This window comes from Rutidosis leptorrhynchoides, chromosome 10 (genome assembly GCF_046630445.1).
Source record: "Rutidosis leptorrhynchoides isolate AG116_Rl617_1_P2 chromosome 10, CSIRO_AGI_Rlap_v1, whole genome shotgun sequence".
NCBI lineage: Eukaryota > Viridiplantae > Streptophyta > Magnoliopsida > Asterales > Asteraceae > Rutidosis > Rutidosis leptorrhynchoides.
Genome location: NC_092342.1, coordinates 111,310,276 through 111,326,130, shown reverse-complemented (window position 1 = coordinate 111,326,130; position 15,855 = coordinate 111,310,276).

Here is a 15,855-nt window from a genome sequence, read left to right as displayed (position 1 = left end):
TTCCAGGCAACGACAGCATGATAGATGGGACTATCATCAGCGTTAGATTATGAGCCAACTGTCACCTCAGGATCACTATGTTTCGACCCGACCCGCTTACTATCCTCCACACCAGCCTGAGATGAGACCGCCATTTACTCTCTACGACCCTAACCAGGCCTACCAGTACACCTATCACCAACCATGGAACCCGGACGACGACATGAACTGAAACCCCTATCCAGATTGATTTAGTTCCGGTTGGTAATTTATATGATTTTTAATTTTTATTATTTCTATTTATTTATGTTTAAACACATTATATTATGATACTTTTATTGTAATTTTTAATATTTTTATTTGTTGTACTAATGTTTCATATTTGATTTGAAAGTGGGATTTTAAGTCCCATTTCAAATTGCCATGCATGTTTATATTTGTATTGTATGTATATTGTCGATTGTACAAAACAGGGTAAAACAGCGCATTTTCAAAGACTGGCATTAGGTTCAGCAAAAGCTAGTACTTTTGACGACAAAACGAAAAACAAATGTGATGTAACAACAAGACGGAATGAACAAATGATGTGCACCATTTATCATTCAACAAACAAACGCCAATATGTTTGGAAACTTTGGTAAAATTTAATCATTTTTCTACGCTAATTACCCTCAATAATTTAAATTGTTACCGATTTCTTGCAAATGAGGGCATTGCAAGATCTTAAGTGTGGGAAGGGGTTAAATTCTTTCGAATTTTTAAAATTTTTAACTTAAAACACTTGGTTACCATTAAAAATACTAGTAACGCAGTAGTTGTATTAGAATCTAGTGCTCTCTGATAATAAAGAACAGCCCTAGTCTTATATACTAACTACCCAATTCTAGTAAAAATTTTCAAAATTTTCAATTAAATGAACTCAAAATCATGTTTATACATATTTATGAACGATAAAACTAGGTGTTAACACCAAAATTATTGTTACTTCGGAAAGGACATAAATTGAGAAACAAACCAAAATATCAGAATTCATTTAAAATGGAATAGAAGACAATAAAAAGACAAAGAAAGGAAAATAAAAGCCAAGTGTGGGAAAAATCTACCAAGTTATTTAAAACATATTTTTGTACAAATAATTAAAGATACTTTTGCTTTGGACTAATTTAATCAGTTTTACCCGATTTACTGTAAGAAAAGATGGATCTACACGATGAATCAACTCCATCATTAAAAGAAAGTAAAGTCTTCGGAAAAACAAACGCGCTTCTTGATTTAGGTCATGAAGTTGTCGTCCAGACCAGCTGTAGGTTGACGAAAAATCTAGAAAAGTCATCTCTAAAATCAGCAGGAAATCCACGGACCTCAGCATTAAACAGGGTCGCCAAGTGGTCAGACTTATCCTAACCATGAGAGGATCTGTCTCGTAAAATGGGGAGGACACCGTGCAAATTAGCTTGATAAGACTAATGAATCAGATCTCCAGAAAGGAAAATCTCCTTAAAAGATCAAAAATCAGCTTTTAAGCTTGATATTACTCAATCCTTGAGATTGACCTTAAAGATTGAGAATTACAAACTCATGAAATTCGATGATATCTAAACTCGAGCTTGAACGAGAAAATATTTTGATCAAAATTACAAACCGATTTGTTTTCTGAAAACCCATTTTCAATGCGTTCATTACCATTGAACGTAAAATCCTGAGAATTCACCTGGAATTCATTAGGTCACCTGAACCAATTCGGGTGTCAACCGTAAGAACGATGGTTGCATAGCATGGTCAAAGACAGGACCTTGTGCCAAACTGAAAAATTATAAGGGTGAGCTTTACTCTTGCTCCTACCAAGGATAGTAATTGCATCCGACATGTTATAGACCATAATTAAAAGCATGTCATGGGACATTACCTTAACAGTTGCTTGTTCAACGCTTTCCTTTACAACCGAACAGTAGTTTACCGAAAGGTAATATACGGAACAAGTAAACTGGACGTGTTGCTTTCCTAATACAAGGTTAGCAAGTGGGTGACACAAAACCACAAGTTTTGAGCTAAAATTTTCAAATCTGAAACCCACCAAACCCACAAAAACAATTTGCAAACACCGGTGAAGGGTTATTCCGGAAAACTTATCTAGGGTAAAATCTAGATTTAATTTTCAAATGATTAAATGTTTTCATAAAGATCCAATTTCCTTAAGGGATCTAAATTTTATAGTCATGTGGGACTGTAAACCACATCGTTACTACCATTGTTTATACCGCCGTATAGAAATCACTGATGTACAAAGTGTGAAGAATAAAGAAGTGATTCTAGTATTTTTATTTCAAGACTATATTGCTTGAGGACAAGCAACGCTCAAGTGTGGGAATATTTGATAATGTTAAAAACGAACATATATTTCATAGCATTATCCCTCAAGAAAGACAAGCTTTTAGTTGCAATTGCTCTATTTACAAGTGATATTCGTTTAAATAATAAAAGGTGAAGACAAAAGACAGATTCGACGAATTGAAGACGCAAACGACCAAAAAGCTCAAAAGTACAAAATACAATCAAAGTGGTTCCAATTATTGATGAGAAACGTCTCAAAATTACAAGAGTACAAGACGCAAAACACAAAGTACAAGACATTAAATTGTACGCAAGGACGTTCGAAAATCTGGAACCGGGACCAAAGTCAACTCTCAACGCTCGACGCAACGGACTAAAAATTACAAGTCAACTATGCACATAAATATAATATAATATTTAAATAATTCTTAAAATTATTTGTATATTATATATTATATTTAAAAACCGTCGGCAGAAAAAACAAGCTCATGTGAGCTGGAAAAGCAGGCCATGCGATCGCATGGCCTGGCAGTTATAAAGCCATGCGATCGCATGGTGAATAGTACCAGGCCACATTCCTATAAAAGCATGCTCTGGTCGACTGATATATCCATCCTACCTCTCTATCTATAAACGTATATATATTTATATTTATATTTATATTTTAATTTTAAATTCTAATAATAAGGGTATATTAGCGAATGTTGTAAGGGTGTAAGTCGAAATTCTGTCCGTGTAACGCTACGCTATTTTTAATCACTGTAAGTTATGGTTAATGTTATTTTTAAATTAATGTCTCGTAGCTAAGTTATTATTATGCTTATTTAATGCCGAAGTAATCATGATGTTGGGCTGAATATTAAAATTGGGTAATTTGGCTTTGTACCATAATTGGGGTTTGGATAAAAGAACGACACTTGTGGAAATTAGACTATGGGCTATTAATGGGCTTTATATTAACTAAACGACACCTCATTAATTTAATATATAGACTTACAATTTGACGTATTTATATATAACCACATACGCTTGACTGGGTACGGTGGGCGAGATATCTATAAATACCAATAATTGTTCATTTTACCGGACACGGAACTGGATTAATAGTTAATAGACTTGTTGAAACAGGGGTGGATTACATTCAAGGGTAATTGGTGTAATTGTTAACAAAGTAGTAAAACCTTGGACTACACACAGTTGATAACCTGGTGTATTCATTAAACAAAGTATTAAGACCTTGTTACAATTCGAATCCCCAATTAGTTGGAATATTTGACTTCGGGAATAAGAATAATTTGACGAAGACTTCCGCATTTATGATTATGACTGATGGACTATTATGGACAAATCCGTATGGACATATCGAATAATCCAGGACAAAGGACAATTAACCCATGGGAATAAACTAAAAACAACACGTCAAACATCATGATTACGGAAGTTTAAATAAGCATAATTCCTTTATTTCATATTTAATTTCCTTTATTTAATATTTAATTGCACTTTTAATTATTGCACTTTTATTTATTGTCATTATATTTAATTGCACTTTTAATTATCGTACTCTTTAATTGTCGTACTTTTTATTTATCGCATTTTTATTTATCGCAATTTCATTACCGTTATTTACTTTATGCTTTAAATTAAGTTATATTTATTTTTAATATTTTACATTAGGTTTTAACTGCGACTAAAGTTTTAAAATCGACAAACTGGTCATTAAACGGTAAAAACCCCCTTTTATAATAATAATACTACTTATATATATTTTTGTATTTTTACAAATATAGTTTTTAAAATTATAGCGTTAAGCTTGTTTAAGAGTTCTGATAATGCTAAAAACGAACATATATTTCATAGCATTATTCCTCAAGAAAGACAAGCTTTTAGTTGCAATTGTTCTATTTACAAGTGATATTCGTTTAAATAATAAAAGGTGAAGACAAAAGACAGATTCGACGAATTGAAGACGCAAACGACCAAAAAGCTCAAAAGTACAAAATACAATCAAAGAGGTTCCAATTATTGATAAGAAACGTCTCGAAATTACAAGAGTACAAGATTCAAAACGCAAAGTACAAGATATTAAATTGTACGCAAGGACGTTCGAAAATCCGGAACCGGGACCAGAGTCAACTCTCAACGCTCGACGCAACGGACTAAAAATTACAAGTCAACTATGCACATGAATATAATATAATATATAAATAATTCTTAAAAATTATATATATATTATATTATTATTTAAAATCGTCGGCAAACAAAGAGCCAAGGCTGAATGAGCTGTAAAAACGAACTCCGCGACTTGCGGAGTTCGAAGGCTAAAAGTACCGCGACTCGCGGAGACCCCCTGAACTCAATTCCCTATAAAAGCAAACGAATTCTGATCATTTTATATATCAATATATATCCATCCATCTATCTATAAGTAATATTTATATTTATAATTTATATTTTAATTTTAATTTTAATTTTAATCCTGATAATAAGGGTATGTTAGCGAATGTTGTAAGGGTGTAAGTCGAAATTCTGTCCGTGTAACGCTACGCTATTTTTAATCATTGTAAGTTATGTTCAACCTTTTTAATTTAATGTCTCGTAGCTAAGTTATTATTATGCTTATTTAATCCGAAGTAATCATGATGTTGGGCTAATTACTAAAATTGGGTAATTGGGCTTTGTACCATAATTGGGGTTTGGACAAAAGAACGACACTTTTGGAAATTAGACTATGGGCTATTAATGGGCTTTATATTTGTTTAACTAAATGATAGTTTGTTAATGTTAATATAAAGATTTATAATTGGACGTACCCATAAATTACCATATACACTCGATCGGACACGATGGGCGGGGTATTTATATGTACGAATAATCGTTCATTTAACCGGACACAGGAATGAATTAATAGCCACTAGAATAATTAAAACAGGGGTGAAATTATGTACAAGGACACTTGGTATAATTGATAACAAAATATTAAAACCTTGGGTTACACTCAGTCGACATCCTGGTGTAATTATTAAACAAAGTATTAAAATCTTGTTACAGTTTAAGTCCCCAATTAGTTGAAATATTTAACTTCGGGTATAAAGATAATTTGACGAGGACACTCGCACTTTATATTTATGACTGATGGACTGTTATGGACAAAAACCAGACGGACATATTAAATAATCCAGGACAAAGGACAATTAACTCATGGGCATAAAACTAAAATCAACACGTCAAACATCATGATTACGGAAGTTTAAATAAGCATAATTATTTTATTTCATATTTAATTTCCTTTATTTTATATTCAATTGCACTTCTAATTATCGTATTTTTATTGTTATTGTATTTAATTGCACTTTTAATTATCGTACTTTTTAATTATCGCAAGTTTATTTTATCGCACTTTTATTATTCACAATTTCATTATCGTTATTTACTTTATGCTTTAAATTAAGTCTTTTATTTATTTAATATTTTACATTTTGTTTTAACTGCGACTAAAGTTTTAAAATCGACAAACCGGTCATTAAACGGTAAAAACCCCCCTTTATAATAATAATATTACTTATATATATATTTGTATTTTTATAAAAGTAAACTAATATAGCGTTAAGCTTTGTTTAAAGATTTTCCCTGTGGAACGAACCGGACTTACTAAAAACTACTGTACGATTAGGTACACTGCCTATAAGTGTTGTAGCAAGGTTTAAGTATATCCATTCTATAAATAAATAAATATCTTGTGTAAAATTGTATCGTATTTAATAGTATTTCCTTGTAAAATATAAAGCTATTTTATATACACTTCGCATAACATCAAGTTCTTTTTGGCGCCGCTGCCGGGGACAATCAAACTTAAAAGCCGGAAGCGCAACGCTAAATAAATAAAAAAAAAGATTTTTATTTTTAGTTTACTTTTATTAAAATTCACTTTTGTAAAAATACGTTTTTAATTATTCGAAAACATAAAAAGAAAACAAAAATATAAATATTTTTAAGAATTTGTTAAATATTTAAGTTTTGTAAAGTTTTTTTATTTTTATTTTATAAAAATATAAGTTTTATTTAAATATTTTGTTTTTATTAAAACATAAAAAAAAAACGCGTCGAATTAAAAACTGTACCAGAGTTGAATTTAAGAACCCCGCGACTCGCGGAGTTTGCAGCTTCGAATACCGCAACTCGCGGAGCCGTCTGACACGGGCCACACAGGAACCCTAATCAGCCTTAACTACGGAGTAATTATTAATTATTATTATTATTAACCCTGAATTACGTATTATTATAATTAGTTTTAAGTTTCTTTTTATTTAATTTATATATTTAGTTAAATTAGTTTAATTAATGTAAAATTAATAGTTTTAATAAATAAATAATATAAAAATTATATTTAAATAAAAATTGTAATTTTCACAACTTTTAGTATATTTTTATATTTTTTCCCTTTTTAATTGTTTTAGCGTAATATTTGTATTTTTCGCTAGTTTTTAGTTTTAAACTTAGTTTTTGCCATAGTTATATTTTTATTTCTAGATTTTTAGGCTTTGCCGTAAAATCCCTTAAGTGCTTTTTCTTTAGACTAAGATTTAGGTGCTTTAGAATTTTGCGACGCCTTTTTAAGTTTTAGTTTCTTTTTAAGTTATTGCCATTTGGGATATAGTTTTTCTTATAAGCTTTAATATTTTTAGACACCTTTTACCTATGTATCAATTATCATTCCAATTAGTAATCTCAATTTGCGATTATAATTTTAAGTTAGTGATAGTAATAAGGTTGGGTTAGTCGAGTGTTTTTAAGTTCTATAAGTCACTCTTTTTCTTTCTTATTTTTATTTTTCGATCTTTTTCCAACACGCTCTATTTTTTTTCTTTCTTATTTCTCGCTATTCTAGTTTTTAGGACATAGATTTTTTTATTCTACTTCTTATCTAAATTTCTTAAAATTACGAAAATTTATTTTAAGTGGTTAAATTGATAGACATCAAAAATTTCTGGTTCGTAGTAATAGTTGGATTTGTACGTGGACCGGGTTATTGGAGCCAAACAGTCCTCAATTATATTGAGACCAAACGAATCCTGCCCCTCTGCTGCATCTTTTGGCTATTCGAAACGTGGGCAAAATCAGAAAAGCCTATTAATTGGATAACTTATATAATTTTTCTTTCCTTTTTAAAAAACTAATAGGATATTCAGTGAATGCACCGAGCAAGACGTTCACCACCTTTTGTACGTTCACCACCTGTAACTAGATCAAGACATTTAGCAAATATTACCGCCGTTGATTTTTCTTTAGAATCGTCATCCAGTCGACCAAGTACTCCAGTTCAAATTTCCGATAATCCATTTTTTGAACCCGACCTCACAATTGAGAATCCGGAGAATATTCAGGGACGATTCATAGATCCTGAACCACTAAACTTTCCTCCGGAACCACCAATCATTCAAACATAGATTGTTGAGGAACGAACCATTAAATCAGAATCCTCTAGTGATTCCGATTCAACAAATTCAATTATGGAGAATCTGGAACCTTTAAGTATGGAAGACCGAATGAGAGCTAAACGCACTGGCCAAGGTCACGCAATTACTCATCCTGACATTAATGCGCCAGATTATGAAATCAAAGGACAAATTCTACACATGGTGACTAATCAATGCCAATTTAGTGGTGCGCCGAAGGAAGATCCAAATGAACATCTTCGTACCTTTAATAGGATCTGCACACTATTTAAAATAAGAGAAGTGGAAGATAAACAGATATATCTCATGTTATTTCCCTGGACTTTAAAGGGAGAAGCCAAAGATTGGTTGGAATCGTTACCTGAAGGGGCGATTGATACATGGGATGTTTTAGTTGAAAATTTTCTTAAATAATTCTTTCCTGCATCTAAAGCCGTAAGACTTCAAGGAGAAATTGTTACGTTCACACAGAAGCCAAATGAAACTCTATATGAGGCGTGGACGAGATTTGGAAAGTTATTAAGAGGATGTCCGCAACATGGTTTAGATACCTGTCAAATAGTACAAATATTCTAGCAAGGATGCGACATCACTACAAGGAAAGACATCGATATAGCAGCTGGTGGTTCCATTATGAAGAAAACCGAAACTGATGCTTATAAAATTATTGATAACACTGCTTCCCACTCACATGAGTGGCACCAAGAAAAAGATATCGTTAGATCATCTAAAGTAGCTAGAGCCGATTCTAGCCATGACTTAGATTCCATTTCCTCAAAGATAGATGCTGTCGAGAGACGAATGGAAAAGATGACTAAAGATATACACTCAATACGAATTAGTTGTGAGCAGTGTGGAGGACCACATTTGACAAAAGATTGTCTCAGTATTGAATTAACAATGGAACAAAGAGAGAATATTTCATACATAAACCAAAGGCCTGGAAATAATTATCAGAATAATTATCAACCGCCAAGACCTATTTACAATCAAAACCAGAATTATAACCGAAATATTCCATACAACAACCAACAAGGTCCTAGCAATCAACAAGTATCCAATAATACTTACAATCAGCAAAGACCTAATTTTCAAAACAAACCACCACAACAAACCGATGATAAAAAGCCGAATTTAGAAGATATGATGACGAAGCTAGTTGAAACTCAAACGCAGTTTTTCACACTCAAAAACAAACTAATGAACAAAATGCTCAAGCATTTAGAAATCAACAAGCTTCTATTCAAAACTTGGAACAAAAAGTAAGTAACCTAGCAAGATTAATAGGTAAAAGAAAACCGAGAAGTTTACCTAGTGATACAAATGCTAATCCCCGGAGTGAAACAGCTAAAGCTATTACCACAAGAAGTGGTACAACACTTAAACCACCTGAAATACCTGTAACTTCTGATGAAGCTATTCCTACTCCACAAGAACCACAACCTGAACAAGATAAGGAAACAGAACCGGTAGTTGAGAAGGTTAATGAAGATAACACAGTTAAGGCTAAACCTTATGTTAAACCATACCAACCACCACTTCCTTACCCGAGTAAAATGAAAAAAGAGAAACTTGAAGTAGAGCAATCCAAATTCTTGGATATGTTTAAACAGATAAATGTAAATCTTCCTTTCATTGATGTGATTTCAGGAATGCCTAGATATGCTAAATTCTTGAAAGATTTAATCTCAAATAGAAAGAAAATGGAAGATCTCTCGGCTGTTACTATGAATGCTAATTGTTCAGCAGTGCTGTTGAATAAGATACCAGAAAAACTATCTGATCCAGGAAGTTTCACAATTCCATGTTTCCTGGGTAGTCTTAGTTCAATAGAAGCATTGGCAGACTTAGGTGCTAGTATAAATTTAATGACGTATTCACTATACGCTAAACTAGACCTTGGAGAATTGAAACCAACAAGAATAAGCATACAACTAGCCGATCGATCAATAAAATATCCTAGAGGGATAATAGAGAACATGCTAGTTAAAGTTGGTACTTTAGTATTTCCAGTAGATTTTGTTGTTCTAGACATGGAAGAAGATTCTCAAGTTCCTCTCATATTAGGAAGACCATTCTTAAACACGGCTAAAGCAATGATAAACGTGTTCGGTAAGAAATTGACCCTAAGTATAGAGGACGAGAGTGTTACCTTTTCAGTTGATAGAGCAACGCAACAACCACAATCTGCAGATGATACATGTTATTATATTCAAACTATAGATGCACATGCAGAATTATTAGAAGAATTTCCAGAATTACAAGGAACAGGAGAATGTTCTTTAGGAGAAGGAACTGAACAAATTGATGAAGCTGAAATGTTAGCTACACTTATGGCTAATGGATATGAACCAACAACAGAAGAAATTCAAATGCTAAAAGAAGAAGACAGATATCGATATAAATCATCAATAGAAGAACCTCCGAAATTAGAGTTAAAGCCACTTCCAAACCATTTGGAATACGCTTATTTACATGGTGAATCTGAATTACCTGTAATAATATCATCTTCTCTTACTGAAAATGAGAAATCACAACTCATTTCTGTGTTGAAAGCTCATAAACCAGCTATTGCATGGAAGATTCATGATATTAAAGGAATAAGTCCTTCGTATTGCACACATAAAATCCTTATGGAAGAAGGTCATAAAACGTATGTGCAACGCCAACGAAGACTAAATCCTAATATGCAAGATGTAGTTAAGAAAGAAATTATTAAACTGCTAGATGCAGGTCTAATTTATCCAATCTCTGATAGTCCATGGGTAAGCCCAGTTCAATGCGTGCCTAAGAAGGGTGGCATGACTGTCATTACAAATGAAAAAAATGAGCTTATTCCTACAAGGACTGTAACAGGATGGCGTGTATGTATTGATTATAGAAAATTAAATGACGCCACTAGAAAAAATCACTTTCCCTTACCTTTTATTGATCAAATATTGGAAAAATTAGCCGGAAATAGTTACTATTTTTTTCTTGATGGATTTTCCGGATATTTTCAAATTCCAATAGCACCCGAAGATCAAGAGAAAACCACATTCACGTGCCCTTATGGTACTTTTGCTTACAAACGCATGCCATTTGGACTTTGCAACGCCCCTGCAACCTTTCAAAGGTGTATGATGGCGATTTTTCACGACATGATAGAAGAATGCATGGAAGTTTTCATGGATGATTTTTCAGTCTTCGGTGATACATTTGAAACATGTCTAGCTAATCTTGAACGAATGCTTATTAGATGCGAACAATCAAATCTAGTTCTTAATTGGGAGAAATGACATTTTATGGTTAAAGAAGGCATCGTTCTTGAACATAAAATCTCAAAGGAAGGAATTGAAGTGGATAGAGCTAAAGTAGATGTAATTGCTAAACTTCCACATCCCACCAATGTTAGAGGAGTTAGGAGTTTTCTAGGGCATGCCGGTTTTTACTGACATTTCATAAAAGATTTTTCTAAAATTGCCACTCCTATGAATAAACTCCTAGAAAAGGATGCTCCATTCATCTTTTCAGATGAATGTATCAAATCTTTTAATATTTTTAAAGAGAAACTCACTAATGCGCCGATCATGATAACACCAAATTGAAATCTACCATTTGAACTAATGTGCGATGCAAGTGATTTTACAATGGGAGCCGTTTTAGGACAAAGGATTGAAAAACGATTTCAACCTATTTATTACGCTAGTAAGACGTTACAAGGAGCACAAAAAAATTATACAACTACTGAAAAAGAACTCCTTGATATTGTCTTTGCTTTTGACAAATTTCGATCATATCTCGTTCTAGCTAAAACGGTGGTCTATACCGACCATTCTGCTCTTAGATACCTATTTTCGAAACAAGATGCTAAACCAAGATTAATCCGTTAGATCTTACTCTTACAAGAGTTTGATATTGAAATCCGAGATAAAAAAGGAGCAGAAAATCTCGCCGCTGATCATCTTTCTCGTCTTGAAAATCCCGAATTAGAAGTTCTAAATGAATCGGTCATACAAGACAACTTTTCTGATGAATATCTATTGAAGATAGATTATAATGAAATCCCATGGTTTGCAGACTATGCAAACTACTTAGTATGTGGATTCCTTGAAAAAGGATTATCGTACCAAAAATGAAAGAAATTCTTTAGTGATATAAAACACTATTTCTGGGAAGATCCACATCTATTTAAAAGTTGTCCCGATGAAATAATACGTCGATGTGTATTTGGAAATGAAGCTAGTAAAATCTTAAACCATTGTCACACAGGACCAACAGGAGGGCATTATGGGCCTCAATTAACAGCAAGAAAAGTTTATAAAGCTGGATTCTATTAGCCTACAATTTACAAAGACGCACACCTTCTTTGCAAATCCTGTGATGCATGTCAAAGGGCCGGAAAAATAAGTCAACGTGATGAAATGCCACAAAATGTCATACAAGTATGTGAAGTATTTGACATTTGGGGTATTGACTTTATGGGTCCATTTCCAAAATCTCATAATAATCTCTATATTCTCGTAGCCATTGATTATGTATCTAAATGGGCGGAAGCACAAGCTCTCCCAACTAATGATGCACGAGTTGTAGTCAACTTTTTAAAACGTCTTTTTGTAAGGTTTGGAACACCGAAAGCTTGAATAAGTGATCGGGGAACTCATTTCTGTAATAATCAACTTGAGAAAGTTCTAAAAAGATATGGAGTAACTCATAAAATCTCCACTGCTTATCATCCACAAACAAGTGGACAAGTTGAAAATACTAACCGAGCTTTAAAACGTATTCTAGAGAAAACCGTAGGATCAAATTCGAAGGAATGGTCCATTAAATTGGAGGATGCACTCTGGGCTTTTAGAACAGCCTACAAAACTCCAATTGGAACCACACCTTTTAGACTCGTTTACGGAAAAGCATGTCATCTTCCAGTAGAAATTGAACACAAAGCATTTTGGGCTTTGAAGACATGTAATCTTGATATACATGAAGCTGGACGTCTACGATTAAGTCAACTAAACGAATTAGAAGAATTAAGACATGAAGCATACGAAAATTCGTTAATCTATAAAGAAAGAATGAAGAAATGGCATGATAAAAGAATCAGAAGTTTAAAAGAATTTAAAGAAGGAGACAGAGTTCTTCTTTTCAATTCACGATTCAAGCTATTTCCTGGAAAAATTGAAATCAAGATGGTCTGGACCATTCATAGTCAAAAGAGTTTTCCCATACGGAACGATAGAATTAATAAATTCAAATGGGATTGAATTTAAAGTTAATGGTCACAGAGTTAAACACTACATAGATAGTCCGATGGAATTCGACAATGAAGTTAATCACAATTTCGATACCACAGCTAACTAAGTGTGGGGAGAATCAAGTCTTTAAAGGATAATATGTATTTCTGTTAGGGTTAGATTGTCTGTTTTCGTGTAGTTCTCGGAAATGGAACTCGAATGGTCTTTCTCTAGCAGACCCTAAAGAACTAGTCTTCTCCCCCCATTCTGAATTTTTATTTTTTTTAGGAAATGAAGACTGCCTGTGAACTAAACCATGGTCTAATGCTACACGCTTTGATCGCTAAACGTAATAATGACACACTACCGAGTGAAATAGTATCAGTAATCAGAGAAAGATTGGACGGAGTAAGAAAAGAATCCAGATGCGAAGATAATAAGTTACAATTTGGTAAAGGAAAATCAAAATTCGCAGCGAAAAGAAGAGCACGACACCTAGAAAGATGTCACAAATGCGGAAAATGGTCACATGGAGGTAAATGTTCAAATAATCAAACCTATTCAAATACCGAATTTGTTAATTTATGCAGAGACGGACCGTTCATATGTTTAGAAGAAAAAACACTGAATGCTCGAGGTTACGCCTATGTAGCCATGGAAAACCAATTAAACCAACTATCTTATGAATGGGATAGATCATATAACTAAGGATACTATCTCACAGGTAAGTCTGTACAGTTTTTATTTTTATTTTTATTTTTAACCTTTTGATAATAAACGCTAATTTGTTCGCTATAAAGTATTAAATTGATATTAAATAAAATTAGGTTTGGCAACCGAAATTATTGATATCATACAAAAATTTATTACATCACTGCGAAATTTAACGTTTATTCTTAAGGTATAAATATCTTTAATCAATCAACCCAAAATATTTCAAAAATTCGTCATGAGTTAAATTAGGTCTTGGAACCGAAATTACTTTACCGAAAAGAGGGGCGCATATTTTTGATAATATTTGATTGATTAAAGTGGGATAAAAAGCCAAAAAGATTTTTAATTTTATTTTTACCATGTTTTTAAAATTAATATATAAATCTTAAATTAATATTGTAAACTCTGTAAAATCAATATATTTTAGTTTGTCAATATTTGAAAAATTAATATTTTTAATATAAGTTTGTATGTATAAAAACAAAAATATAATATAAAGTTTGGTGTGAATTTTTAATATTATGCATTTTTAATTAAGTTTGGTGTAAATTTTTAATTCTATGCATTTTTAAATTTAAGTTGGTGTGAATTTAAAAATAAAAAAATTTACTTTATTTCGTTAAGTTAAAAATATGATTTTTAAAATTCGTCGTAAGTTGAAGACTAGGTCTTTGAACCGAAATTGCTTTATCCGAGGGAGGGACGAGAACTTTTATTATCATTATTTTTAATCTTATTAAAGTATGCCAAAAATATTAAAAAAAACCCAAAAATCTTAGCTTTTAAAACAATCACTACAAAAAGACAAATTTTAAAATTTTGTCGAAAGACGGACTAGGACATCGATCCGAAACGACCTCGTCCTAAATAACAAGGGAAACAAAATTTTAAAATTAATTACTTAATTGTTTCATAAGTTAAGGTTTATTAAAAAAAAAAAAAAGCACCGCGACTCGCGGAGTTTGCAATGGCAAAATGCCGCGACTCGCGGAGTTCCAAAAGTACAGAAAAAATAAAAGGGCCGAACAGATCAGTCCCCATCCCCACACCACATAAACTGCGAAATAAACCCGAAAAAACCCGAAAAACACACACCAAATTCGCAATTTTTGACCGTTAATCATCAAATCTTTTACTAAAATCATGTTGAGAAGGATGCTATCAAGGAATTACTCAAGAAAAACGGTAAATTTCTACACCTAAACACCATTAAATCCGAAAATTAGTGTTCTTGAGCAATTTTATACCCAATTTGATTTTGATGCTTTTTAGTGTAATTATGTTTAAATTGTTTATGTATTATGCTTGAATAACCTAGATTGATGCTATTTAACATGATTAGAAGCCTTAAACTTCAAATTTTGAGTAATCTAGGGTTTGTGTTCTTGAGCAAATTTGGGGCTTTTTGATATAAACAGGTTATGGCCGATTTTTGTCATGAATTGTTGCTAAATTAAGTAGTATAACATGTTTAGGTAGTTAAATGATCCAAACTTTGAGCCTAAACATGATTTTGAGAATTAAAGTGGACTTTTTCAAGTCTAAAATTCATGAACTTGATTTTTGAGAGATAATGCCATTTGAAACTTGTTTAATTGCTAGTAATGATTATTTTGACATGTTATTTGAGTTGAATGCTTATGAACTTGGCGAACATTTTCGTATATGCTTATTTGAAAAAGTGTAGATTTAATGAAAATATGAAAATGAGCTTAAGTTTGATATAAATTGATCATGTTATTGTAATTATTTTGATTGATGATTTTGCTGACACTAATGCATATTTGGATGCATAAAAATTGTGTTTGATGTGTTTTGCAGACTGAAAGGGGTGAATCTTCATCCCAAGCTCGCAATGCTCCTGCTGAGAATACGAAACAACAGGAGGTGGATAACTACTACAAACAAGATATACCTCATCCAGTCATGACATTTTCTAATATGCACTTGGAAGATTTGCACCCGAACCTGAGATTTGACAGACTTTGGATAGATTATCCAAAATACCAAAGGGGTTTGCATACTCTTCATTCTAAAGTTGTTTAAGTACCTAGGGTCATAGAATGAGGACCATTAGAAGCTGTAGAATTGGCCGGGCCAATTAGGGAATTACTTGCACAGAGGTATGGTAATTCTACTTTTAACGATTGGGTACGGTTATT